This window comes from Cicer arietinum, chromosome 4 (genome assembly GCF_000331145.2).
Source record: "Cicer arietinum cultivar CDC Frontier isolate Library 1 chromosome 4, Cicar.CDCFrontier_v2.0, whole genome shotgun sequence".
In the NCBI taxonomy this organism is placed as follows: domain Eukaryota; kingdom Viridiplantae; phylum Streptophyta; class Magnoliopsida; order Fabales; family Fabaceae; genus Cicer; species Cicer arietinum.
Window position 1 is genome coordinate 64,208,469 of NC_021163.2, and position 27,890 is coordinate 64,236,358.

The window sequence follows — 27,890 nt, forward strand, 5'->3', positions numbered from 1 at the left end:
TCTTATAAAATAATACTTTAGTATTTAGAGTAATTTCTCTTAATTTATATTTGATAGTTTAGCTATAAACTCTAAGTTAGACCGATTATGTAATATCATAAATTTTATAATAAATTATTATTTTTAGTTAAATATGATTTTAAATAATTAATTTAATATCAAAACTATTTTAAAATATATAATGATAAATTTTTTGATTAATTTTTGTTATATAGGTACTTTTTATGAGGTGCTAGTTTTATAAATTATAAATATAATATTTTTAAAATAATAGTATTTTAGTGTAATATATTTTAAAAAAAAAGATTTTATGCGATGTGTATATATACGTACCCAATTAAATGTAATATTTTTATGTATTTTGATGTTAAGTATGTATTTATTATGTTTTAGTAATTAATATATTGTGTTGATGTTATATTTATTTTATAATTTCAACTATTTCCTAATGATCGTAATATTTTAATTTGAGTATTTGAAAAAATAAGTATTATTATAGGGATTACTTTGAATATGAGGATTTTGATTATTAATATATTTTAAGAGATAAATTAATTTGATTACTTCATTTTATAAAATATTGCTTTTGAAATATTAGTAATATGTAGGTAATTAAATTATGTTTTTAAAAAAAAGTATTAAAAAAATAGTTTTGATAATTGTTTGTTTTATTTAAAAATAAAAATAAATAGAAGAAAGAAGTAAAACTTGTTTTATGAATTAGACACATATTTAAGAGTAAAATCTAATTAAATAATAAAAGAATATTAATTGAAAATAACAACAATGATGGGCAGGAGAAAAAGAGAGTAGATACTAAATAGGGCACCCGCATCGAGAGAAAAAGAAGAAAATTGATATTGTTTATCGATGACTTTCCCAAAAAAATTTCTTCCTTTTCGTCTAAATTTTAGTATTTTGTTTTACTCATTTAGCTATTCAATTAAACACAATTTTCTAGATTTTTAACAATCCCAATTTCTCTCTAAAATACCCGACTTCTCCATTTACATAATTCGTTATTTTGCACCGTTCTTTTTCACCGTAAGTTTGATTTGAGTGAAACCAACGCCAAAACAATCTCGTGAAAAATGGCTATATTATCCACTCATTGGTTTTCTGATTTATAGTAATTTTCGTTGACCGAATTTTGAAATTTAATTTTTAGAGTATTTTCTCATAATTTACTTTTGGCGTTTACCCATAAACTGTCGAGTTAGATCGATTGAAGGACAAAAAGTTAAAGAACAAATATTGTTTGCTTGTGGAATCGTACTCGTGTGTTAAAGCGTCGAAATAAGGTAAAGGGTGATAAAACGTTTGAATTCAAGAGTATAATATATTGTTAGATGAACGGAAAAACCATATTTCCAAACGATTCATTCGAGGTTTGCTTCGTACAAAGGTAGCTCTTTGAGAGATAAGCTAATTAATATGAAGTATGAGAATTGTGAGATTAAAATGTGAAATAGAAATGTTTATAAGGTGATGATTTAATTTTTGATACTTATGTGGTAGTTGATATTTGTCATTATTGTGATGTTGGATGTTGAATGAAATTATGTGCATATGTTTGATTAGATGAAATTATGTGATGTGATAATAAAAGATGGATGCATGGTAAGATATATGTTTACGTGATGATAATGATGATTTTTGATTGATGATAGTGATGATTATGTATGATTAATGATATTATAAATTTTGATGAGAATATTGAAGTACCCAATAGTTGATTAGATAGTGATGATTCCTAAAGACGATGCTCTTAATGGAGTAGTCTAAGCTAATGAGGAGAGAAAATAAATATTGAGAATTTGTCAAGTGGAAACTATTTTGTTAACATATAGGTAGAGCCTGACAAGCCTAGTGATTCCGAGGAAGTACAACTGAATGAGTCTGATCGTGGCGGTCTACTGTTGAGACTTAAGGAAAGATTGTTAGACCATTGAGGTATTCGGGTGGAGAATTCTTAGGTGACTTGGAAGTAGCACTCCAAATGTCGGGAGCTACCATGCAACACACATTTAAGTCGACTGTCACATATATGTGTCTCAGGTTAAGTTGAGGGGATCTATGAGAACAAGGCCAATTTGAATTGTCCGTCCACCGAGATGGTGGCATAGTATCAAGCCTCCTAACCAAGTACTTCAGAGTTAGAATGGTACCACATTGTGAAGTAGAATACAAGCTCATGCATTGCATTTTATTTTCTTGTGAATGTTTTGTTGTTTTTCCTTGAAGAATGTTTGTGTTATGATACACTGTATTATGATTGTTTTGCGTGTTCTGTTTACTTATATTATACTATTAAGTATTAACATGATTTCAAAACTCACCTCCTTCGTAGTTTGTGTTTGACTGACTTGACAATGCCTTTGCGAAATCGCAGTTATTACAGGTTAATGAGTCTTGAAGTTTAAATTTAGGAGAAACCCTGCTCTAATAGGTGATACCGGAAATTTAGAGTTGTAATTTATATTTTATTTATGTAATTATAAATGACTTTTTATATGAAAACCTTAGTACTAGTAAGTTTTTGGAATTAAATTAAGTAATTATACTTAGAACAAGCTTATTGAGATTACATATTTTATAGGAGAAACAAAGTTAAAAGTGTTCCTTTTAATTTTTGAGCAATATAATATCTTAAATTACTTATAAAAGTTTTTATTTTCTTGAAAACATATTTTCTTTATCCGCTGCGTATGTAATTCAAAAAATATAATATAAATTATTATATATGTAATTTTGGGGTTTAGAGTGTCACACTATTTTTCTTAGAAAATGAAATAAATATTTAATATATATTTAAAAGCAATGTAAATTGAAATTTAAGAAGATGAAAAGATAAACGGTTTAGAAGAAAAAATATAATAGAGAGAGAAACATGTGTTTTTAAAATTGAGAAGTATACTTCTTATTTAACACATTATCAATTACTTATTATAGTTAAAGCAAGCTAAACCATTTTTACGTAGAATACATGGGTAATCTTCAAATATAGACCACATGCAATTATCACAATGATCTCTACGTTGAATGAATATGTCATACCATTTCAATTCACCACCATTCCACTTAAAGGAACAATAGAATTGTGTTCTACCAAACACATTATATTCAAAAGACCAATCAAAGCCATGATTAAACTTAAGAACACGAACTCCAAGATCATCATCAGCAGATTTGCAGTGAACAGTTAAGTCCTTACGGGATTGCAATTTGTTAGTAATGCTCACTGTTATTCCAAGAACACTGTGTTCGAATAGCAACGTCAATGCACATATCAAAAGAATTTTTTGGATAAATAAAGCCATTGCACCTTCAATTAAACTTTTCTTTGAAATTGGATAATCTTTAATCTATGAAATTTAAAATAATTGATTGAAGAAAATCATATATTTATAGAAGGACTTTAGGAAAAAAATCAAAATCTATAAAAAAACTATTTATGGTATTATTTTATGAATATAAAATAATTAATAACCGTTTATTAAAAATAGTAAAAAATAATCATGCTATTTGAATCTTCCTATCAAGTCAATCAAACTAAATTATTCTGTAATGGCAGACACCATTGACCTCCAATCTTTTGGTAAACTCCTTAGGATTTTTCTTATCATTTCTTGAACGAACTATACCTTTCCAAGAGATCTCAATTTGTTTAATATGATTGTTAACCTTGAGAACATTTCATCAATGGTTTCCTCTTCCTTCATTTCGAATAGTTCGAAATATCTTACTCCCGTGTCAATTCTTGCTTCTTTCATATGACTTGTTCCTTCATGATGGATCTTTAGAGTGTCTTAGAGCTCCTTAGCATTTTTGCACTCTTCGACTCTATCATACTCTTCCCTGCTTAAAGCACACGTTAGAAATAAATGAGCTTTAGAGTTTAGGAGTACCTTTTAATTTTCATCTGTCGTCCACTGTGCTTGAGGATTCTCATCGGATGTTGCATCTATATTGTTGGTTTTGATGACGTGATCCCCATTTTAAACCATAGACCACATGTTGTTGTCTTATGATATGAGAAATAGTTTCATCTTACCTTTCTAGTGGTAGTAATCTGTGCTATCAAAATAGGGAGGTCGGCTGGATGATCATCCTTCAAGAATATACTTAGCTTTTGACATTTTTCTTTTTGGATCTTTTTCTCTTACACTGTTAGATGTAATTTTCTAGGAACTTTGCTCTGATGCCAATTGATGTAGCTAAATATCACTAGAAGGAGGGTTGAATATGAATTTTGCTGTTTAAAAATAATTTTCTCGTGTTTTAGATACTATCCTCTCATAGAGGATGGAAACTCGAGGATGGTTGTTTAAATGTTAAATCAGAGCTGAGCAAAAGAAAGAGATTGTAAAGAATGACACACACAACTTTTATACTGGTTCACCCAATGAAGGCTACATGCAGTCCTCACACACTTGTGAGATTTCACTAATGTTCAAACTGATCAACCTCTCACAGAGGATGATTACACTTTGTGTATTCTTTAGCCTCACCAAGCTTACAATCAAGTTTCAACTATTTACAAGTGTAACTCACGTGGAAATTACAGAGTGATATTAATGTGATTGTTTCTCTTTTCTTAAACACTTTCTAAATGGATATTTCAAAGATCTAATGAAGGATTGTAGAAAGTATAAAGAGAGGATGAATATTGCTCTTGATAGCTTTGAGATACTTGATCTTTTTATGCAATGTTGTTGTGTATTTGATAATGAAGAGCTCTCTGCCTTTTATAGAGACTTTGAGATGATATTTTCAAGTGGCAAAAGCTTTATGACCGTTGGGGACTTCAATCAAAAAGTCCAAGGTATTTCCTTATAAGTATGAAATTGTCATCCAACTTTCCTTTGACTAATGCAGTCTATCCTCCTGCACGAGGTTCAGTATACCTAGGAACTTGGACATGTGTTGTCCTTTTCTTTTTCCTTTCTTTAAGACTTGTAAAAGCTTCATGTGATGTCCTTTTCTCTTTCCTTTCTTTAAGACATGTGAAGGCTTCTATTTTTGGCTTGTTTGTTGTTGCCTTTTTGAAGATTGACTCTATATTACTTTCAATCATACAAGAATGATCTATAGGTCTATTTTTAGCCTTTGCGCATGATATGATGGGTTACTTTCAAAGGTGTTGGGTTGCTTTCCAAGATATTGACCATAGACCCATCATAGTATAATCCTTCCTCATACCTTTCTTTTGCCATGTTACTTCTTTATTTCAAAAGATTTATTTATTCATTCTTTAATACTGTTTTGCCTTTACTCAATGAATAAAACAATTTGTTTCAGCGAGGATGAGTATTCTTCATATTTGAAGAATCATCCTCTTACGAGGTCATCCTCTCGAATTCCAATCCTTCATATTTGAATCAGATTTTTCTCCTTTTTGTCTTAATGATTAATAACCTGTTTTCTTATATGAATACACTCAAAAACACAAATTAGTCATTAACCACAATCATAATCTTTTAAATAATTTTGTTACCATTAAAACCATTTGAGAGAGATTTTTTCTCAACACTAGTGTTATCTATAAAAAGCCCTCAAAAATTTCACTTTCCTTTTTTCACCCATTTCCTTCGAAACTTTAAAATATTCAAATCTCAAATTACCAAAGATTCGAAAGTTTGAAACCTTCGAAATTGAAAAGTAAGACTAACCTTCGAACATTTCAAACTTTCGAAACAATATTTTTTCAGATTTTCGAAAGTTTCTATGATGATAAAACTTTCGAAGTACATTTTTCACTAGAAATTCTGAAAGTTTCAAAAGTTTCATTGAAGCTGAAAGTTTCGAAATGAAGAAACTTCGAACCTTTCCAACAATTTGAAACTTTCGAAATGCGAAAATCCGGAAATGCAAGGAAAGTTTCAAAACTTTAGGATGCATGGAAAGTTTCGAAGCTTATTTGGAACTTTGACATTCATCGAAACTTGCGAAACATGTTTCGAAAGTTTGTCCATATGAAAGTTCCGAAATGAAATTTTTTGTAAGTTTTTTTTTTCTTCATTTTTTTATATTGATATATTGTAGTGCCTAGAATGAGAGGTGTGTTTGGAAAAATTATTTGCAACTTGATAGGTGATAGATGTGATGGTGTAGTGAGAATTCCATCAACAACATCAAACAGACGAAAAAATGAAGCAAATCGTCCAATTAGATAGCATCGTCGAAGACAAGATGTCCATGATGATGCCGTTGAGTCTACTGAGCATTCATATATGGAGGAGGATGTCCATGATGATTCCATTGAGCCTACTGAGCATTCACATATGGAGGAGGATGTCCCTGAGCCTTATATGGAACAAACTGAGGAATAGTATGCTGCACATGCTGTCGATACTGATGATATTCATGATGTTGTTGCACATACTGATGATGTTGACGATATTGATGAGCATGATCGACATATTGGATTCCCTAGAGGACCGATGGTGACACATGTGTTGACACAATATGAGCACCACGTGGCTCAGAGGCTATGGGAAGGAGAGATATATTTTAATTAATATTTAATGTTTATTTAATTTAAGTTTATTTAATTATGTTTATTTATTAATTGTTTATTTAGTTAATTGTTTATTTAAGTTTATTTAATTAATTAATTACTGTGTAATTACTCGTAGGATCGTGGATCGTTAAAAGTAATTACTCATGGATTGAAGCTGAAGAAGTTTACCGAAGTTCTTGTGCCATATCCTGTAGAGCATTGGATTTGGGAATCTGGATTGTTACATCTGTCTTTAGCCTACCTCACTATGACTGATGTTGGTCTGATATCTGCATTTGTTGAAAGATGGCACAAGGAGACCATCTCATTTCATTTGCCGGTTGTAGAGATGACTATCACTTTAGACGACGTCGTGAGTGTCCTTCACATCTCACCCCATGGTAAATTTTTTGATACACATGTGAATATGAACATTAATAATGCTGCAAGAGCTGCACATGAGTACTTATGTGCAACATGGGAGAAAACACTAGCTGAGATTAAATATAATAAATGTGCCCAATATAGATTGCAATGGTTGCGTGATTTATATAGTCGTCTCATTCAAACTAACCAGTTTGAGTGTGCGGCTAGAACGTATTTGTTGCATTTAGTTGGCAGCACTACTTTCGTCGATCAAACACATACGCATGTGGAGGAAAAATACATTAGTTTATTTATTGATTTAGATCATTGTCGAGACTATTCGTGGGCTACCGCGACATTGGTTTTCCTTTATGACAATATGGGAGATGAGACTGTCAATGACACTCGACAGTTGGGAGGTTACATGACCCTATTAGAGGTATATCATTTATATTAAGTTGTGGCATTTATTTATTTAATTAATTATTTATTTATTAAGTTATATCATTTTATGATGTTACTTATGTTGCAGTGCTGGATTTACGAGCACTTCCATAGAATCGGTAAGTGGGGCGATAGAGGAGCAATTCTTGCACATCTTCCAAGAGCATGTATGTGGACTGCAAAACATGTTGTTGAAGGTGGATTGATGACATATCGTCAGGGATTTGATGCTTTGTTGCTCGAGGATGTAGTTTTTACACCATATGATGATGATGGAGCTAATCATTCGTTTGTATCAATTTCGATGTTCTCTAGATATCTTTGATGTGGTGGAGTCTCAGTCCCATATTTTATGGAGCGATGTCTTCGACAGTTTGGTCGTATTTAGTGCATTCCACGCGACGTTCCTCCGACGTCGAACAATATAGATTGGGTATGACAGACCACTATAAAATCATCTGTATCGGCCTTTCGGAGGCTATATCCTATTGCGACTTTTCCTGGAGAGGTCGTTGCAAACTACTATGCATGGTACATGAGTGTTTCACATCCTCTGGTCATTCCTCTATCTACAATTGCACCTTCGAGTCCACCTACTGTTGTTGCACATGCTGGGCCATCATCTTCTGCACATGCTGGTCCATCATCGACACGAGATCGTAGAGCAGCTGATCTTTTACGTAGGGCCATTAATTTGGTAGCTCAATTTAGTGAAAGTTCATTAGATATTAAGTGAGTTAGTCTTCTTGTACGACGATTAGTGATTGTGTTATATATTATTGAGATATTGAACATGAATTTGTATTTTAATATTTTGTGTTATTTTGAGTTAATCCGCATTTATTTTGAGTTAATTCATAATAAAATATATTGAAAATGATAAAGCAAGATGAATTAATAAATGATGGATCAATGATAAATGATATTCTAATAATCCATGATATATGATATAAAAGATATTCTAATCTTCATTTAATGAAATACAAGATGATTTGATAAATGATGGATCAATGCGTTCTCAATGCTTCATACGTGCTACATAAGCTATTTCCCATGTCTTTGCACACTCACTACATAAGTCTTTCCATTTTTGTGAGGTAGGTGGCAAAGGACAATCAGACTTCAATTTGATCTGAACAAGAAAAAGTTAAACATTAATTTATCTGAACAAGAAAACATTGAACATTTATTTAATAAACAACACTAATCATAAATTTTACCTATACCCAATTATTTTCATTGAAGAATCCAATTGCTAGTAAAGAGTGAACAAAAGACTCTTTCGATGGTGCTTTATTTAGCGAAAAGAATGTCATATTCAGATTACGAGACAACAACACCAATATGACACCAAGAATGTCATATTCAAGTAATGATAACTGATATCTATTTGTTTTGTATGTGCTATCACATATCAAAACAAAATGAAACGTGTTTAACAACTTTATACAATCACTATGCGTCCAAAATATATCTCTCAAAACATCTGAATTCTCTCGTCTTCTTGTCCAATGCACATAATTTTCTTGTTGTGTTAACTTCAACAGATGCTGCATTTCTATGTACGAACCTCTCAATGATGATCGATAAGTACTTCTTACTTTATATATTTGACTGGGAATTGCGAGATTAGCTTTATTTCTCTCTTTCAAAGTATTAAAAATGAATCTGGGTGCAAGCTTATATTTTGTCGTGTCATTGACAAATTTCCTCTCTTCTTCGTTTAAACGCCCCAAATAAGAATGACCGGTTACAATATCAAACAAATTATGATCGTGTGTCCCACAACGAACACTAATTTTCCATCATTCACCGACACTTAACGATATACATATGAGAGTAAACAGACAATTTTCCTTATGAGAACAAGTTACTGTTGATTTTGATTTATTGATTTATATCTTCCACCTCTTTCGCATTTCAAAATCAATTTGTCTTTTCTTCCCCTCTTTCCGGTTACTTTATCTGATCGAATGGTAACAATTAAAATTCTATTTTGCCTTCCATTGGTTTTTGCCTTCCATTGGTTTTTGCCTGTTCAAATACAACTTCTCGAGAAGGAAATACCTACAAAATATATTTCAAATAAAACATCAAATTTATCTCTATAATAAAAATTTGATTGGTGATGGATTATAAGTAATAATAATACCTGATCGGTGATAAATTTTTTTGTAGAATCTATAATCGTTCTTGAAGCAGAAACCTCAACTCTATAGATACCTAATTTCAAAAAATAGTAATAAATTTAATTAATAACAGTATTGTAATTTTTTTTTTCCAAAATATATTTTTAATTATAACATACGTCAGTAATTTAAAAAAAAATTAAAATTTTTGAATTTTTTGAAACTTTCGAAATGGAATTACTTCGAAGGTTTGAAATTTTTGAAGGATATGTGTTTTAGAAGTTTCAATTTCATTCAAACTTTTGAAGCTTTAAGGAAAAATATACTTCAAAAATTTCGTATTCATCTAAATTTTCGAAATTTTCTAAAAAATTTCATTTAGAAAGTTTTATATTTTTCTAAAATTTCAAAATTGATAATTTTTTCAGCATATTTACATTTCGAAAGTTTTCAATTTAACAAAATTTCGAATAACACAAAATACTTACTTGGGTATTATTTTGAAACTTTAAAATTTTCGAATGTTAAGAATTTTTTTAATATTTTCGAATGTGGGGTGAGAAACTGGAATGCTAATTTTTTTTAATGATTTTATACAATATAGAAAAGAACATAGTAGTCTTTAAAAAAAATTGGGGGATTGAAAGGTAAAATTGAAAGATGCATGGTACAAATCTCTAAACAAAAAAAACCCATCAAACACTCAAAAATATCTAGTCATCAAACCTTTTTTTTTTTTTTACTCTTCTTTTCTTTTTTTTTTACTCGAGAGAACCTTCTTTTCTTTGTAGCTCTAAAAATAAATATTCAATACCTTGCTCCAAATAGAAATCGCACCAACACCGCCCCAATTTACTTAAACAATCTAGACCGTCGATATTTTTGTTGCCAACTAATCACAGCTGTTTATTTTCTCCACCCTCCACTATATAATAGAACGATCGTAACCCTTTTTTTTACCGAACTCAATTTGCCGCGTCAAATTTGCCTCATTACAATTTCTCTCCAATTTTCAATTCTTAGTTTCATGAACGTATCATCGATCTGTTTCTCATAAGATCGTTAGAGTTCTACAAAATATGTTTCACTTATGAAAATTCTCATTCAATCAAGTCGCGAATCTGCCACCGTGAGGTAATTTTCCTTTTTTATTTGTTTCAATTTCGTTTAATCGATTACGCTTTATATTTTTATTTTTCAGATATCGGTTGATCAGCGAATGATCGTGTGTTTTTCTGCGAGGTTCGTGTTTGAATCGGAGCAATTAACACGGAATCAATTGTATAATTGTAGAGTTTATGATAACAATCGTATAGGATATTAATTAAATTTTGTATCCATTGCAAATTCGGTTGGCGAGATCAGAAGTTTAGGCATAGCAACACAAGGTATTTGACAATTTGTTGTGTTTCTATGTTATTAATTTGTTAATTGTGAATGGATCTTTGCTATGTCAGGTGCGCTTGCATAGCAGATCCGAAAAATCTTAATAAAATTGAAGTTATTTTGTTTTGAGAGGGGAGAGATAGGTTTGGGGATTTTTATTTTTATTTTTTTCCCCAACCTATTTTTCTTTCCCTCTGTTGTGCGTGTGTGTCTTGTGTCTTCTCCTTTCTCTTTTCTATTCTGTTATTTTTTTTCTTCTTTTATTCTTCAATGCACCCCACAACACCGCACATGATATGATTCTAATCAGCAATCTATCGTCGTTACGAAACCCAATTCAACAAGTAATCGCCGACACGATTATTTTGTTATAATATTGCTCAATTTATCATAGAATTAAGTAATTTATAATCTGTTTTATACTAATGATTAACTCACATCCTGAATTCATGACATTATTTTACGGCGTATTTGATTAAATTGAAGGATATGGCTGCAATTTAATTCTACGATATGTTGTTTGTTGTTCACGCTTAAATTTGTATAAGAAAGACAGGTCCAATATTGTTCATCAATTGGCTATTTTATTTTATGTAAGGAAGAGAGGAAAAGGGTGCTGTCATCTATCTCGACCAGTTTCCCGAGGCGTACATTTCAATGTCATTGTCGTTATTTTTTGTAATAGATTTTGTAACTTAAATATTGTTGCAATTCAGTCAAACTTTTAACCAAAGGAATTTTCTAACATGCACTTGGTTTTGTAGTGGTACACATTCAACAAGTATACTCAGAAGAGGGAAAAATTACTGTCAATTCAATATTCTATAATTTTTATCGAACATTGTTTCTAAGGTGATTATGTAGCTCTTTGTTGCGGATCGCTCAATTTTACGTTGTAAAAAGGCCATTTTCAAAGTGTTTAGACACTAATGCCCTTAATGTTTTTCTAGTGTTTTGTCGTTTCAAATCTCCATAATAGCCCCTTTTTATCAAACATTGTTTCTAAGGTGTTTATGTAGTTCATAAAGGAAGATGTGTTTAACATTCATTAGTCTGTAATATCATCATCATATGGCCTAAATATTTTATGTTATGTCAGTGGTATAGTTATGTTGAGATGGCCTTTAGCTATTAGAGATTAAAGTTTGTATCTTCCGAATACATTTTTTTTTTCCAGGTTTATATTTAATGGAACTTTTAACTTCGTGCTGGGGACTCGAGTGAAAGTTGTGTGCAGTACAAGAGATTTTGGCTTTATGTCCCGCATACACAATAAACATATCCAAAATTTCGTGAACAGTCTTGTATCTTTGATAGCCTTGGTCAGCCTTACTGAATTTCTTCCACATTGTTCCATAATCCTAGGAATACTGGTATTTATCTCTGTTTATTTCATCTTTATTTTACTCTGATTATGTTAAATTTTTGGTGAATGTTTTGTTTGGTTTTAACTTTCGATAATATTTGCTGCACTGTAATGACTTGGTAATGCAGGCAATTTACTTTGTTAACTATATTTTTGTTATCTATTATCAATTTTAGCATCGAGATGGCATGGACATACAATACAAGGTGTAGTGGCAAGGGGTTGTTGATTTGGCTTAGTTTTTTATGTTTATGGATTGACTAGTTTCTAGTGATGTATTGAGATGTACATATAATTAATCATCATTGAGATGGTCAGAGTATCCACAATCTACTTTGCTAAGTTTAAATAAAAAGATTGCTAAGTTTAAATAAAAAGACTCACTGTAACAAGAGTCAATCATATTATGCTGGTTCTAATTTTGGGGGTCTAGTTGGAGATTGCTAGTATTGGAAGTGGTTTATTTTGATTTTCCCAATGATGTGAATCTTTTGTGGTAGTCGAGGGTTTATTTATTTTGGGTGAAAGGATCATGTATAAATAGAGCTTTTTATCCTATATTTTTTAAAAAACAAATGTGTCAAAGATATACTTTCATATGGAAAAAAAATTGGAATTATATTTTCTGCCTTCATTATTTTTTTGCATTTACTCAGTCAGAAACTTCAGTAGCCTTCTGCTCTTGATTTTACCAGCAAAAAAAAATGTGTATTTTAATTTTAAAATCTCAAATTAAAATCTTGGTAGTCCAATCTTTGATTGAACAACTATGAATTTTTTACTGTGTGATTATTTTATGTGTTCATCCGTTTTTAGATTAAGAGTGTTGATAGTGATCCTAAAAAGTGAACCTGCTGCCACATGTGTCTTTCATCTCATGTTAAGTTAAATATTTAAAATAAGAAGTTATGTAAGCCTATGATGGATCCATATGCTCATATTGGAATGAGCCCTCTACTATTCGTATGGGAGGTTGGTGGTTCGAGTCCACCTGGATTCGCCTTATGTCGTGTTTAAGTTTAGCAATTAGCACTGATATTTATCTTCTTTGTCTGGAAAATGACGTTTTGGTCGGCATGTAGTTCAGTGGAAATAGGTTTAGTGGCATATGTTTGAAGAGAGTTTTACTTTTCAAGGGCAATAGTATCAAATCGTTTAGCAATGGATATTGATGTCAAAAGCTCATATAGGAATTTTCTATACCATGCACGTCATCATATATGTAAATCATTGCTTGGTACAAAATCTTATTTTAAATAGTGAAAGTGTATGAATAATTATGTATGTGCAATTTATTCATTGTATTATTGTTTTTCATGTTTCATTAAATATCATTTTTGGGTATTGATATTAGACTGATTTGAGGTTACAATCATAGTAGTAGAATTGTTGCTCCGAACGATGACTATGCTCCTCATATGGGAGGTGATGTATCAAGCACCGTAGAGGCCTGACCCAAACCCTTTCCGAAACAGGTATAATTGCTAGAAAGACCAATTATTTTTAATGGGATTAAATAAGAGGTAATACTTTGATTGTCAACCCTTATGTAGATGATTTGATCTTCACTCGAAATTGTGAAAAAATATTTCTTTCATTCAAAGAGTCGATGAAAAGAAATTTTGATATGAATGATCTTGGGACGAAAGTTCACATGTGGAGTGGAAGTGGAAGTGTTGCATATAGAAGAGTGAGTTTACATGTGTGAACGAAAGTTCACAAGAGACATTCTCAACAGATTTGGTATGGAGAACAATAATGGAGTAAGCAATCCCATAGTACCGGTAGTGAAACTCTCTAAGAAAGAAGGAGAAATAGAACTTCACATCACTCTTTATAAGCAAATGATAGGCAACCTAATGTACCTTACTGTTACCTGACCCGACTTGATGTTTGTAGTTTGTCTTGCTAGTCGATACATGTCTGCAACTACTGAAGCACATTTTCACATGGTAAAGAGGGTGTTGCGATACATTAAAGGTACAATGGAGTCTGGAATCTTTTACAAACGAGGAGGAGATGGAAGGTGTTATCATACACAAATAGTGACTATGCAGGCGATTTATATGATTGCAAAACTACATTGAGTTTTGTTTTTTTAATGTGTGGTGGAGCCATTGCCTGGAGTTCAAAAAAAAAAACCATTGTTGCCTTTTCAACCACAGAGGCAAAATACATAACAACAATATCATCTGCAACTCAAGGAATTTGGATGAGAAGAATACTCGACAAAATTGGAGATAATCAGGATGATTGTATTGTGATTAGGTGTGATAACAGTTCTATAGCTTTCTAATAATCAATATTCCATGGTCGAGGCAAGCACATTGAGGTGTGATTTCATTATATGAGGGATCTAACTAGAGACAGAACGATGAAACTAATACATTGTGGAACACAAGACCAGATAGCCGACATTATGACAAAATCACTTAAGCTCGAGGCATTCGCAAGACTAAGGAAGATGCTAGGAGTGCTTTTAACATGTAATTTAGGGAAGGATTTGTTAAGGATCAACAAATGAAAAAATGTGTGAGGATTTTTCAAATCTAATGCAAAGCGAATTTGAAATGAGTATGATGAGAGAATTGAGATATTTTCTTAGTTTACAAATCAAACAACACAACACACAAATGGAATTTTCATCTGTTAAGAAAAATATATCAAGGATTTTTTAAAGAAATATAACATGATTGAAGCCAAGATTATGTCTACTCCCATGCACCCATCATCCTCATTAGATAAAGATGAAAATGCACAATTAATCTTTGAAAAGGAATATAGAGGTATGATTGGCTCATTACTTTATCTAACTGCAAGTAGACTTGACATTGTGTTTGCAGTAGGCTTGTGTGCTACGTTTCAATCTTCACCAAAAAGAGTCTCACTTAACAGCAGTTAAAAGTATTTTTCGTTATCTCATAGGTACTACTGATCTTGGCCTTTGGTATAGCAAAAGTTCTCATTTTGATTTTGTAGCTTACTGTGATGCCGACTATGCTGGTGATAAAATGGAAAGAAAAAGCATAAGCGGTGCATGTCAGTTCCTAGGGGAAGCATTGATAAGCTGGTCATGTAGGAAACAAAACATAATTGCCCTATCAACCACTGAAGCTGAATATGTCTCAGCAGCAAATTGTTGCTCTCAAGTCTTATGAATTAAGAATCAACTTGAAGACTTTTCAGTAAGGTATTCTCATATTCCAATATATTGTGATAATATTAGTGCTATTAATTTATCTAATAATCATATTCAACATTCAAGGTTTAAACACGTTGAGATAAAACACCATTTTATTAGGGATCATGTGAGTAAAAAGGAGATTGAATTAATCTTTGTGCATACAAAAAATCAGCTAGCTGATATCTTTACAAAGCCTCATGTTGAAGAAAGCTTCAATTCCATCAAAGAACGATTAAAAATCATTAAAAATCCTGGTCAGGATCGTTCAAATTAAAACCAGATCATTCTGGTCATAACAAAGAATGTTCTTCGTTTTTAGTTTGTTTTGTCAAGCCGCTCAAGAACGATATTCGTTCTTCATCATCACTGACTTTCAAAATCACCTTTTTTCATCTGAAACGTCTGCTACTTTTTAAAAAAAGTAACGACTACCCATGCTTTACCCAGCTACATGATTTCTCTCTCCTCATTCCCAATGCTCAATTGCCTTATCAAGTCAATCACACGTGTGGCACTCCATCTACTTCTTAATCAACTGCAAACAAATCAAAACGGTCACTTTCTCGTCTCTCATATTTCAAAATTCTGCAAAACTTTTCTCCATCTTCCTCAAGCTCTCATTATTTCTAAAAAATGGCTCGTACAAAAACCATGGCCCACAAAAATCCTAAATCACCATCACCATCTTCATCTTTTTCACCTTCACCATCTCTTGTTCATTCACCATCTCCTCCACCAAGAATAACACCTCCACAATCATCCTCAGAGAAAACGTTCTCGGACTATATGTCTTCCTCTCCGGAATCCGTTACTCAACCTATTTCAACCGTGTTTCCTCCGCTATATCAATGTCCTCCTCCTTCCATTAGTCAATGTCCACCCCATCTTAAAAAAAACCCAAAACCCCAGTACCAACACATCATCTTCTAAACGAAGATCAATGTGTGTTCCAGCTAGCATTGGCACTTCTAAGAACACAAAAATAGATACTTCAATCCATACCATCTATGATGATGATGATGAGCCATCTCAACATATTCCTCAGTCACAAGCCATTCCCACATCACAACCCTCAAAACCAACGATCCCATAAATACAAAAATCCCCAAAAACTTCAAAAACCCCAGCACCTCAAAAAACTAATTCAAAATCCCCAAAATCTTCTTCCAAATGTCCTCCAACCAAAGTCACACGCTCTAAATCTAAACCAAAAAACCCTAAATCTAAATCTCCCTCAACACTTTCACATTTTTTGGCCTCCAAAAACCTCAAAAATCCCAAAAAAATCCTAAAAGAAACAACCTCCTCAACAACATTTTTCGTCTCCACTCCAAACTCAAGAACGTTCTTCAAACAAACTACTAGCTCAAGAACGATCTCCTCTTCAAACTCCAATCCAAAAAACCACAAAAACTTCCAAAACAACAAACATTAAAACTGCCACCAGCGATTCTTCTGTCAAAGTTCGTATTCCCCCTCCGATTTCCTAAAAAATTCAATCACTTTATTCTGAAAAATGGGTTCAACGTCCAATTGGCATTGGGCGAGTTTTTAATTTTGAAAAACTTCAAATAGAAGGAGTCTCCATTCAACATCATATTGATGCACTTGGTTGGACAAATTTCCTCAAAATATCTAATTGCTATTATCTAGAAGTCATCCGTGCCTTCTATTGCAACGCTGAACCATTTGCAGACAAATCTCTCAGTCTCCACTTTGAAAGGTATTGAAATTCGTCTTGACCCTCTAATGTGTGGATGAGCCATTGAAATTTGTCTTGACCCTCTCATGTGTGGAAGAGCCATTGTATTGAAATCTCCCATAGTCTCCACTTTGTTTTTTTAATGTGTGGAGGAGCCATTGCCTGGAGTTCAAAAAAAACAACCCACTGTTGCCCTTTCGACCACAGAGGTAGAATACATAGCAGCAATATCATCTACAACTCGAGGAATTTGGATGAGAAAAATACTTGACAAGATTGGAGATAATCAGGATGATTGTATTGTGATTAGGTGTGATAACAGTTCTACAACTTTCTAATAATCAATGTTCCATGGTCGAGGCAAGCACATTGAGGTGCGATTCCATTATATGAGGGATCTAACTAGAGAAAGAACGATGAAACTAATACATTGTGGAACACAAGACCAGATAGCCGACATTATGACAAAACCACTTAAGCTCGAGGCATTCGCAAGACTAAGGAAGATGCTATGAGTGCTTTTAACATGTAATTTAGAGAAGGATTTGTTAAGGATTTTAATTACATCTTAGTTGAATAACTTTAGTCCTATATTATAGGATGACTCAAGTAATTGTTAATTTTGTTTCTTTATATTTCGATAGGAGTTGGTCCCTAGAAATTAGGAGTTTCAGTTATCTCTATACTATTTAAGGCGACAAACCATGAATAATAAAATTATCGAGTTTTATCTTTCTAATATACAACAGCTTTATACATATCTTTCACAACACTAAGATCACCAATACTCTTCATCTTCATCAATGTGTTCAAAGTAGGCAGAAACTTATGCAAATTTGATCTTCCAGTGTATTAATACAAAATTCCAAAATTTGAAAAATGTCATCAAGGAATCAACTGTGTAAAATGTATGATTGATCATAATTGGAAGTGATTAGTTTGCTCTGCTACCTTTGTTAAAGTTTCATGTCTTTGGTCAAGTTTGTCTGTTCCTAGGAAATGTCACACCTCTAAATAAAGAAAATTAATTAACAGGAGTCGTTGGAGTGAAAGTCATGTTTTCAACTCATTACTCTAAAAAATATAACAATTTATTACTAACAATTAGTATTTGAAAAATAAAATTCAAGGGTTCAAATAACAACTCCCATGGTGTTATTTACTATGATATAAAACCCATTTAAACAAGTGTCAGTCCAAAAGCTTCCAAATTGAAGCCCAAGTAACCTTAAAAAAAAAAGACACACAAAACCCGTGCGTGTCAGGCAAAAATATCTAGTCATCGAAAACCTTCTTTACTTTCTTTTTTTTTACTCGAGAGAACCTTCTTTCCTGGTAGCCCTAAAAATAAATATTCAATACCTTGCCCCAAATAGAAATCGCACCAACACCGCACCAATTTACTTAAACAATCTAGACCGTCGATATTTTTGTTGCCAACTAATCACAGCTGTTTATTTTCTCCACCCTCCACTATATAATAGAACGATCGTAACCCTTTTTTTTACCGAACTCAATTTGCCGCGTCAAATTTGCCTCATTACAATTTCTCTCCAATTTTCAATTCTTAGTTTCATGAACGTATCATCGATCTGTTTCTCATAAGATCGTTAGAGTTCTACAAAATATGTTTCACTTATGAAAATTCTCATTCAATCAAGTCTCGAATCCGCCACCGTCAGGTGATTTTCCTTTTTTTATTTGTTTCAATTTCGTTTAATCGATTACGCTTTATATGTTTATTTTTCAGATATCGGTTGATCAGCGAATGATCGTGTGTTTTTCTGCGAGGTTCGTGTTTGAATCGGAGCAATTAACACGGAATCAATTGTATAATTGTAGAGTTTATGATAACAATCGTATAGGATATTAATTATATTTTGTATCCATTGCAAATTCGGTTGGCGAGATCAGAAGTTTAGGCATAGCAACATAAGGTATTTGACAATTTGTTGTGTTTCTATGTTATTAATTTGTTAATTGTGAATGGATCTTTGCTATGTCAGGTGCGCTTGCATAGCAGATCCGAAAAATCTTAATAAAATTGAAGTTATTTTGTTTTGAGAGGGGAGAGATAGGTTTGGGGATTTTTATTTTTATTTTTTTCCCCAACCTATTTTTCTTTCCCTCTGTTGTGCGTGTGTGTCTTGTGTCTTCTCCTTTCTCTTTTCTATTCTGTTATTTTTTTTATTCTTCAATGCACCCCACAGCACCGCACATGATATGATTCTAATCAGCAATCTATCGTCGTTACGAAACCCAATTCAACTAGTAATCGCCGACATGATTATTTTGTTATAATATTGCTCAATTTATCATAGAATTAAGTAATTTATAATCTGTTTTATACTAATAATTGACTCACATCCTGAATTCATGACATTATTTTACGGTGTATTTGATTAAATTGAAGGGTATGGCTGCAATTTAATTCTCCGATATGTTGTTTGTTGTTCACGCTTCAATCATCTAAGACAGACACGTCCAATATTCTTGATCAATTGACTATTTTATTTTACCACTTACATTTCAATGTCTTTTTATTATTTCTAGTAATAAATTTTGTTAAGTTAACTATTATTGGAATTCAGTCAAACATTTAACCAAAGGAATTTTCTAACATGCACTTGGTTTTGTAGTGGTACACATTCAACAAGTATACTCAGAAGAGGGAAAAGTTACTGTCAATTAAATATTCTATAATTTTAATTCAATTCAGTATCAAACATATTGATATACCTTTTCATTACCACTTAAGAGTTTTTAATTTTGTACAATAACTGAGTTGCATTGGATCATCTGAATTATTTGTCTGGGCAAGCAAACTTATTTAGTGAATACAAAAAAATATGCAGATGCATATGTCAGTTAAACATATAATATCAAGTTCTCAACTCATGAAGTTTATCTAAATTTCGGTGTATATCTTTATGTTGGTAAATATCTGATAAACCATCTTTGCTCAATACTATGACTGTTGATACTGGTTGGCGATTCTCTGCTGTATCTTATGCTCTTCATTGGATTTGTAATTGGGTTTCTCGGTTTGGGAGTTTGTTGTATGAAATGTTTTAAAAAGAAGCTGAGGAGCTCACTAGCTGGTGATCAGGGATGGCTATACGAACTGTATCAATTGCTTCTTCATGTTGTAGTTATCATATGGATGATTCAAGCTCCTTGGACAAATTGTGCTACAGCTTTGTGAAGTAGTGGAAGTCATTTGATGCTTTGCTTGAGGTATTTGTTTTCACCCTGAATGATAGATTGACCGTTCCTGATTCATGGCAATGAATAAAGTTATAACGTTTCTTGTGTTTTGTGGTTTCAAATCTGCATAATAGCCCTTTTTTATCGAACATTGTTTCCAAGGTGATTATGTAGTTCTTTGTTGGGGATTGATCGATTTTACATTGTAAAAAAGCCAGTTTCAAAGGGTTTAGGCACTAATGCTCTTAATGTTGTTTTGGAATATTGATTTCATAAAGGAAGATGTGTTTAACATTCATTAGTCAGTAATATCATCATCGTATGGCCTAAATATTCTATGTTATGTCAGTGGTATAGTTATGTTGAGATGGCCTTTAGCAATTAGAGATTAAAGTTTGTATCTTCCAAATACAAATGATTTTTTCCAGGTTTATATTTGATGGTGGAACTTTTGACTTCGTGCTGGAGACTCGAGTGCAACTTGTGTGCAGTACAAGAGATTTTGGCTGTATGTCCTACATAAACAATAAACGATTTTGCATATCCAAAAATTTGTGAACAGTCTTGTGTCTTTTATAGCCTTGGTCATCATTACTGCATTACTGAATTTCTTCGTCATTCTTCCATAATCCTAGGAACACTGGTATTTATCTCTGTTTATTTCATCTTTATTTTACTCTGCTCATGTTATTATTTGGTTTTAACTTTCGATAATATTTGCTGCACTGTAATGACTGGGTAATGCATCCAATTTACTCCAATTGTTTACTTTGTCTTTTGCTTAATTGTATTTTTGTTATCTATTATCAATTTTAGCATTGGGATGGCATCGAGCTGACATGCAATACAAGGTGTAGGGGCAAGGGTATCCACAATCTGCTTTACTTTGCTAAGTTTAAACGAAAAGACTCACTGTAACAAGAGTCTATCATATTATGCTGGTTTTAATTTTGGGGGTCTAGTGTAGAATTGCTAGTATTGGAAGTCGTTTATTTTTATTCTCCCAATGATATGATGCTTTTGGTAGTAGTCGAAGGTTTTTATATATGGGTGAAAGGATCATATATAAAGAGACCTTTTTCTTCCTATATTTTTTAAAATTCACAAATGTGAGAAGATATACGTTCGTATGTGAAAAAAAATGGAATTACATTATTTGCCTTCAATATTTTGTTAGCTAAACAAATGTATATTTTAATTTTAAAATATCAAATTGAAATCTTCAGTCTGATCTTTGATCGAACAATTATGAATTTTTAATTGTTTGAATGGATGAATGTCTGACGGTAGAAAATTCTAATCTGAAAAAACCGTTTTTTCTTGAAATATATACTTTTTCTGGAAGTATACTTATTAAATACTTTGTGTGTTGGAAAATGTATACTTTTTCCTGTCATTTGTGGTATTTCCTTCTTTTTTTTTGGTAAATTTGCTATTTTATGATAAAATTAAAATGATAAAACTGTATATTGAAGGTGCTACTTTTCCTTGCACTCGATTGTAAAACACCCCATGTTTCTGGGAGTACATTTTTTAGATGACACATTGTCTGAAGCAAAGCACTTTCAGACCCCACAATGTTTGGGATTATACTATGTGTTCATCCGTTTTTAAATTAAGAGTGCTGATATGATCCTAAAAAGTGAACCTGCTACGACGTGCCTTTGATCTCATGTTAAGTTCAAAGTTTAAAATAAGAAATTATTTCAGTCTCTAATGGATCCATATGCTCATATTGGAATGAGCCCTCTCCTATTTGTATGGGAGGTTGGTGGTTCGAATCCACCTGGATCCGCCTTGTGTCATGTTTAAGTTTAGCAGTTAGCACTCATATTTATCTTCTTTGTCTGGAAATTGACGTTTTGGTCACCATGTAGTTCAGTGGAAAGGTAAAATTATTGCTTGGTAAACAATCTTATTTTATATGGTGAAAGTTTATGATTTGTTATGCATGCTCCATTTATTCATTGTGTTATTGTTTTTCATGTTTCATTAAATATCATTTGAATACTGATATGAGATTAATTTGAGGTTACAATCATAGTAGTAGAATTGCTGCTCCGAATGACGACTATGCTCCTCAGATGGGAGGTGGTGTATCTAGTGGTTTAGAGGCCTGACATGAACCCATTCAAACACAGGTATAATTGCTACAAAGACCAATCATTTTGAATGAGATTAAATCTGATTTTTTAATGTAGTTGATCTAGCAGAACTGTAGGTAAAGGCGTCGAACTCGGTGTTAAGACAAAATCTCAAATTAATGTTTTGATGATAATTAAACAAAAGGTTAATTAAGAATTTTAATTATGATTCTAAGTGTTTTGATATTTAACATGTGCATTTGAATGTGTCAAACCAAGTTAGGTACCAAGTATTTCAAAGAAGATCTCATTAAAAATCAAGAAAGCAAAAACAGTTAAACCAAGATCGTTCTTGACATAATTTAGCAAAACCAAGATCGTTCTTGAGATATTTCTGGAAAACAAAGAATGTTCTCCACATATGTCTTAAACAAGCATGATCAGTGTTCTTTACGACAGATTGGATCCTGGAAGCTTTAATTCATCTCATACCTTCATCAAGAATAAGCAAGGATCAATCTAAGTCAGCATTCTTCCAGAATTCGAAGGATCAAAGACATGCTTCATAAAAAGAACAAAGCAAGACCATTTTTCAAGTAAGGCAAACACAAGTACAAATTTACAGGCTGTAAAAGTACACTGAAGCTGTACTTTCAATCATGACCTGCACACTTAACGTAAAGACAAAAATCATCTTAGACAACTGACAGAACCACAAAGTACAAATCAACTCATCTCCAAATTCAAAGATCGATCTTGGTTGCCAAGAATGTTCCTAGTTTCACTTTGAATTTTCTGTTTAATCTTATCCATGACAGCTGGCCTTATTTCAACGGATAAATGAGTTTCCCTAAAGCTCTCTTGAAGCCTATAAATACAGCTTCAAGATGAAGAACAAAACACAACTCAAAGTGCCAAGTAAAGTATCAATCATTTCAAACATACTCAGATTCTCATAATCATTCTCCAGCTTGCAGTTCCACTCTTTGTGTTGTGTTAAGATCAGAAACAACTGAGTTTTAAATATAGAATTTATTTCTCAAACAAGAGTCTAGCAATACTTATATTATAACCTTCTCAAAATCATTATTATGTAACTCAAGGCTACATTGTCAACTTAGCTTGAGTAGTGTGTAAAAGTCATTTTATCTTATAAAAGGTATCTTGCAAAATTCTTTCTGAAATATTGTAAGGTAAATATGAGGAAATCATTTCTAAGTAGAAAAGGTATAAACTATGTAAAGATCAAGATTGATCTGTGAAAACCAAGAACATCTCGCCTTGAGCACTTAATGGAAAATCTCACATTCGTGAGGACTGGACATAACCCGTCTTTGGGTGAACCAGGATATATGCTTGTGTGATCTCTCTATCTCTATCTCTATTTATTATATGCTTTAAATCAGTTTTTATATTAATAAAATTGATATTGCTATTTTACACTAACCAAGATCAATCTTGAGTTAAACTTTCAATTTTTAATCAGGAATTTTAAAAAAGATGCAATTATAATTCAACCCTCCATCCTTATAATTGATATTGTTACTTCACTCAGCTCGATGCTTTGCCATTTGAGACCAATCTAAATACTATATCACCACAAGTCTCCAACAAAATCACAAATTTAAAATCAAACATTTTGCTCATCGTTGGATCAAGATTGCAATCCATTGTATGGGTTAGTAATAGAGGTATGGAGAACAACAATGGAGTAAGCAATCCCATAGTACAGGTAGTGATACTCTTAAAAAAGAAGGATAAGTAGAGGTTGACATCACTCTTTATAAGCAAATGATAGGCAGCCACTGAAACTTCTGAAACAAGCTTCAAAAGTTTTGAACAATACAAAAGTTCTTAAATGCATTTTTATTTTTATAGTTTTTTTTTCATTATTTTTTTTTTATTATTGATATATTGCAGTGCCTAGAATGAGATGTGCATTTGGCCAAATTATTCGCAACGAGATAGGTGATAGATGTGATGGTGCATAGAGAATTCCACCAACAGCATCAAACAGACGACATAACGAAGCAAATCGTCCAACGAAACAGCTTCGTCGGAGATAGGATGTCTAGGATGATGTCGCTGAGTTTACTGAGCCGACACAAATGGAGGAGGATACCCTTGAGTCTCCACAAATGGAGTAGACTGAGGAGCCGTATCCTGCACATGCTGACGATGTTGATGATATTCATGATGCTGATGAGCAGGATTAACAGCCTAGATTTCCCAGGAGAGTAATGGTGACACATGTGTTGACACATTATGAACACCACATGGCTCGAAGACTATGGAAATGAGAGGCATAATTTAATTAATTTTTAATTATATTTAATTAATTTTTATTTAAATTTATTTTAATAATTTTTAATTATATTTATTTAAGTTTATTTAATTAATTGTTTATTTAAGTTTATTTAATTTACGTTTATTTAATTAATTGTTTATTTAATTTTATTTAATTATTTTAATTAAGTTTATTTAATTTAAGTTTATTTAATTTAAGTTTATTTAATTAAGTTTATTTAATTAATTAATTGTTATGCAATTACTCGCATGATCGTGGGTCGTTAAAAGTTATTACTCATGGATTGAAGCTGAAGAAATTTGTTGAAGTTCTTGTGCCATATCTCGTACTGCTACATATGTCTTCAGCTTACCTCACTATGGTTGATGCTGGTCTGATATCTGCATTTGTTGAAAGGTGGCATAGGAAGATCGGTTCATTTCATTTGTCATTTGGAGAGATAACCATCACGTTAAACGGTGTCGCGACTCTCATTCACATCTCATACCATGTAAATTTTTTGATGCACCTGTAAATATGAACACTAATAATGCTACAAGAGCTGCACATAAGTACTTAGGTGCAACATGGGAGGAAACACTAGCTGAGATTAATTATAATAAATCTGCCCAATATAGATTGCAATGATTGCGTGATTTATATAGTCGTCTCATTCAAATTAACCAGTTTGAGTGTGCAGCTAGAACGTACTTGTTGCCCTGTCGCATTTAGTTGATAAACACTATTTTTGCCAATAAAATACATACGCGTGTGGAGGCAAAATATGTTAGTTTATTTTTTGATTTAGATCATTGTCGGGACTATTCGTGGGGTACCGCGACATTGGTTTTCCTTTATGAAAACCTGAGAGATGGAGCTGTCCACGACACTCGATAATTGGGAGGTTACATGCCGCTATTACAGGTATATGATTTATATTAAGTTGTGTCATTTATTTATTTACTTATTTAATTATTTATTTATTAAGTTGTGTTATACATGGTGTTATTTATGGTGTCGTCATGGAAAAATCTCTATCAGTTACAATAACTTTAGAAATTAAAGTCCTAGAACGTCGGCTTAATCCTATCAGTTACAATAATTTTTTAGGCCTAATCCTGGCCTACGGCCTATCGTAGGCTTTTATATCGATCTGGTCTAGCCTTTTTAAAAGTCTGGCCTGACCTGGAAGCCTATTTAAAATCCTTATTCATATTAAAACAATGAAATACTCTACCTATACCACATGATGGTCTACACATACCAATATCAATATACATATCTATATATATTAAACAAAAAATAATTTTTAAAAAATCTGAAACAAACATCCTTTAAACCCTAAAACATAATTCTTGGTTTCAAAGAATAGATTTTTTTTCCTGAAACAAACGCACTCATTATTACCTCTCAAACAAATATCGAACGACTATTGAGTTATTGACTAATTGAATGGCTACCGAATATGGAGCGACTACCAAATATGGAATGACTACTGAGTGATTGCCTAATTGATAGAATTTAAAATAGGAAATAATATTATTAATATAATAATAAAAAATAACATTAATAAATAATTAAATATATATATATATATATAAATAAATAATATATATATATATATATATATAGGTCGGTCTGTCAGTCCTAATAGGTTTTTTTATAAGCCTAAGTCTAACCTATTTAAATAAATATGCTTTAAAAATAGTCTGAGCCTAGCCTTTTTGTTAAATAGGTCAGGCCATAGACCATAGGCCACATAAGTAGGTCAGGCCATAGGCCATAGGCCACATAAGTAGAAATGTTGTAATGATAATACACATCTCACAAAGTGGTGGTTAACTAAAGATAAATGAACCCAAAAAACTTTACAACCACTGATCCCAGATTATGCCACTTGAAAATTCTAAAAGTGATAGAGAACTTAAGGTGGAACTTTGTCGCAAGTCAAATTATGTGATGCAGACAATATATACTATAACTTTGGTGCCAAATAATAAATGGGGATGACTGACACATGATATGAACACCTAAAAACAGCACAAAAAGCACAGTTCTAGCGGGTTCTTCATAAATATACGCCAAAACAAAAAAATGGACATAAATTTCAAGAATGACAACAAACTGGGTGAGAAAGTTGCACACATTCAAGCTCCAGAGAAACTCAAGTGAGAAAAATCAAAATGAATATTGCAAAATCAACTTAGATGCAATTGTTTTTCTTTTTGGTATTTAACATTAAGCATTATTCTCTACAAGTGCCTTAGATAACCAAAGAAAACACACAAATCATACAATTTGAATTACTCCAATAATATCACTATTCCTAATTTTCCTAAACTCATATAAATCACATCTCCAAAAGTTCATCATAATCGTTACGAACACATAAATCACACCAACTGTAAATCACCACAAACCACATTAATATATTAGAGTTCTCCCCACCGCTAACTCGGTGCCAACGGTCTCGATTCCTTTTTGAGACTCAAGGAGCTAACTACATAAACATGAATATTTATAACAATTTGTTCACCATAAAACTAATCCAAACACAACATAATTCCTAAAATTAAATATTTCTCACACACTAAACTTTTAAAATCAAATAATCTATATTATTTACTTAAACTAAATAAAACGAATATTGTCCAAATTTCACATTCCCATACTCGACTCTTAAAGCACCGAAATATTTGAGTTAATAAAATACTATAAACTTATTTTTTTTTAAACTCAATCAAAGAGTAATTAAAAGAGTAACATTTTAAACTCTAATCATTTTTAATTTCAATCTATCTTTTTGCTCAAACTCTTTAACTTAGTTAAAAGTTGAACTTTTTCACAACTTTAACAACTCTAAATTTTTCGTAAAATTTCAACTTCAGTTCAAACTCATTTATTTGAAAATAACTCTTTACGTTACTCAAACACATCAAATTTAATCACTACATATATAAATCACATTAAATTTATTTTCTACAAATTCACACATCAAATTTCTTTTCCACAAAATCACAAATAATGTTCTAAATGCAAACTAAAAATTTGGAAGGAGCTCTTACATTAACGTTAGCTCTAACACGCGATTACGGTACCGTAATTAATTCCGGTAAAATATAAGTTCGTGACTTCGCGTCGAAAATTAGATCACTAACACCGCAGCGTGGCGATGAGCAACTTTCTCTTCTGTCACTTCTCGAATGGAAGCTTAGATCTAGTAAATAAATGGG

At 32.0% G+C, this 27,890-nt stretch overlaps 2 long non-coding RNA genes across 2 annotated transcripts; both read left to right on the forward strand.

Annotated features, from left to right (window-relative positions):
- The first annotated feature begins 10,287 nt into the window (after nucleotides 1-10,287).
- Nucleotides 10,288-13,116, forward strand: LOC113786379 (uncharacterized). The gene is made up of 2 exons (XR_012162818.1): nucleotides 10,288-12,200; nucleotides 12,370-13,116. It is a non-coding gene; the product is annotated as an uncharacterized lncRNA (long non-coding RNA).
- A 5,277-nt stretch (nucleotides 13,117-18,393) lies between these two features.
- LOC101509303 (uncharacterized) lies at nucleotides 18,394-20,584 on the forward strand. Its single transcript, XR_003472665.2, has 2 exons — nucleotides 18,394-18,761; nucleotides 18,830-20,584. It is a non-coding gene; the product is annotated as an uncharacterized lncRNA (long non-coding RNA).
- Nucleotides 20,585-27,890: the final 7,306 nt, after the last annotated feature.